Raw genomic sequence first — 2,500 nt, forward strand, 5'->3', positions numbered from 1 at the left:
TTATTTATATTTTTTTTAAAATAAATAAAAAAATAATGTTTTTTAAAATTTTTTTAAATTTTTTTTTTTTTTCCCCCCAAAAAACCCCCCCCCAACCCCAAAGTTAAAAAAAAAAACAAATTTTTTTTTTTTAAAAAAAAATTTTAAAAAAAAAATTTCAAAGGAAAACCCCCGAATCCTTTTTCCCTCCCCACCCTTTTTCCCCCCCCCCAAAGAAAAAAAAGGGGGGGGGGGGCCCGAACAGGGGGGGGGGACCCTTTTTTTTACCCGGGTTTGGGAAGGGGAAATTTTTAGCCCCCAAAAAACCCCCCCCCCCAAAAACCCCGTTTTTTGGGAAACCCCCCCCCGGGGGGGGGGGGGGGGGAAAAAAAGGGGGGGGGGGAAAAGGGGGGGGGGGGGGGGGGAAGGGGGGGGGGGGGGGGGGGGGGGGTGGGGGGGGGGAAAACGGGGGGAAGGGGGGGAAAAAATTGGGGGGAAAAAGAGGGGGGGGGGGAAAAAAAGGGGGAAAGGAATGGGGGGGGGGGGGGGAAAAAAAGGGGGTTTTAAAGGAAAAAAAAGGGGGGAAAAAAAAAAAAAAAAAAAAGGGGGGGGTTTTTTTTTTTTTTTTGGGGGGGGGGAAAAAAAAATTTAAAAAAATTTTTTTAAAAAAACCCTTTTTTTTTTTTAAAAAAACGGGGGGGGGGGGGTTTTTTTAAAAAAAAAAAAAAAAAGAAAAAAAGTGGTAGGGAAAAAAAAAACCCCCCGGGGAAAAAATTTTTTTTTGGGGGGAAAAAAAAAAAAAAAAAATTTTTTTTTCCCCCTTTTTTTTTTTCCCCCCCCATTTTTTTAAAAAAGCCCCCCCCCCCCCCCCCCCCCCCAAAAAAAAAAAAAACCCCCCCCCCCCCCCCCAAAATTTTTTTAAAAAAAATTTTTTTTTTAAAAAACCCCCAAAAAATTTTTAAAAAAAATTTCCCCCCCCCTTTTTTTTTAAAAAAAAAAAAAAAGGGGGGGGGGGGAAAAAAAATTTTTTTTTTTTTTAAAAAAAAATTTTTTTTAAAAAAAAAAAAAAAAAATTTTTTTTTTTTTTTTTGTTATTAAATAAAAAAAAAAAAAAAAAAAAATTTTTTTTTTCCCCCCAAAAACCCCCCCCCCCCCGTTTTTTTTTTTTTAAAAAAACCCCCCCCCCCCCCCCTTTTTTTTTTTTCCCCCCCCCCCCCCCCCCCCCCCCCCCCCCCCTTTTTCCCTTTCCCCTTTTTTTTTTTTTTTTTTCCCCCCCTTTTTTTTTTGTTTTTTTTTTTTCTTTTTTTTTTATTTTTTTTTCTTTTTTTTTTCTTCTTTTTTTTCCTCTCCCCCCCCCTTTCTTTTCTTTTTTCCTCTCTTTTCCCTTTCCTTCCCCCTCTCCCTTTTTTCCTCTTTCTCTCCTCTCTCCTCTCTCTTTTTTCCCTTCTCTCTTTCCTCCTCTCTCTCTCTCTCTCTCTCTTTTTCTTCCCCTCTCTTCCCCTCTCTCTCCCCCCCTCTCTCTCTTTCCCCTCTCTCTTCTCTCTCTCCCCCTTTTCTCTCTCTCTCTCTCTCTCTCCTTTCTCTCTCTTCCTCTTTTTTTTCCCCCTTCTTTTTCCCCGCTCTCTCTCTTCTCTTTCCTCGCTCTCTCTCTCTCTTCTCTCCCCTCTCTCTCTCTCTCTCTCCCCCTTTCTCTTCTCTCTCTCTCTCTCTCTCTCTCTCTCTCTCGTTTGTATGCGTGTGTGTGTCTGTTTATCTGTGTGTTTGTCTCTGCCTGTCTGTCATTTCCTCGTAGTCTATTCGTTATTCATTATCAATTTCCTGTAAAGTTCTTAGTTATCCATATCTCTCCCTCCTCTTTTTTCTATGTCTTCATCTATTTTATCTGTCCATCTCTCCTGTCTACCAAAGTCTTCCATTTCCTTCTTCCGCCCTTCGTGGTCAGTAACCTACCACCGCCCCCCCACTCTCCTCCCTGCAACGCCCCTCCCCCTCTCCTCCTCCTCCCCCCCCCCCCCCCCCGCCCTCCCCCCCCAACCCCCCCCCTTCCTTTTCCCCCCTCCCCCCCCCCCACCTCAAAACCCCCCTCCTCTGCCTCCTCCCCGCACCCCCTCCACCCTCCTCTCCCCCTCCTCCCCCTCCCATCCCTTCTTCTGATCAATCTTCGGTCTATTTCCTCTTTCTCATAATCATTCTCCCTCCTTCTACTCCTTTCTTAGTTCGCTCTTGATTCTCTCTCTTCTCGGTCGAATTATTGTTATTCGTTTTGTTATTTATCGGTATTATCATTATTGTTGTTGTCATTTTCGTTATTTTTACTGTTATTGCATCTTTATCGTTTTGCATCCTTTTAGTTGCGTTTTGGTGTTGCGCATGCTGATATCATTTTTTATTATTATCATTATTATTATAATGATAATAATAATAAAAATGAAATAATAATAATTATTTTTATGTTGTTGTTGTTTTTGTTTTTCTATTTTTTATTCTTTTCTTTTTTCTTCTTTTAATTTTTATTTTATTT

The sequence above is a fragment of the Penaeus monodon genome, chromosome 2 (assembly GCF_015228065.2).
Source record: "Penaeus monodon isolate SGIC_2016 chromosome 2, NSTDA_Pmon_1, whole genome shotgun sequence".
NCBI classification, from domain to species: Eukaryota; Metazoa; Arthropoda; class Malacostraca; order Decapoda; family Penaeidae; genus Penaeus; species Penaeus monodon.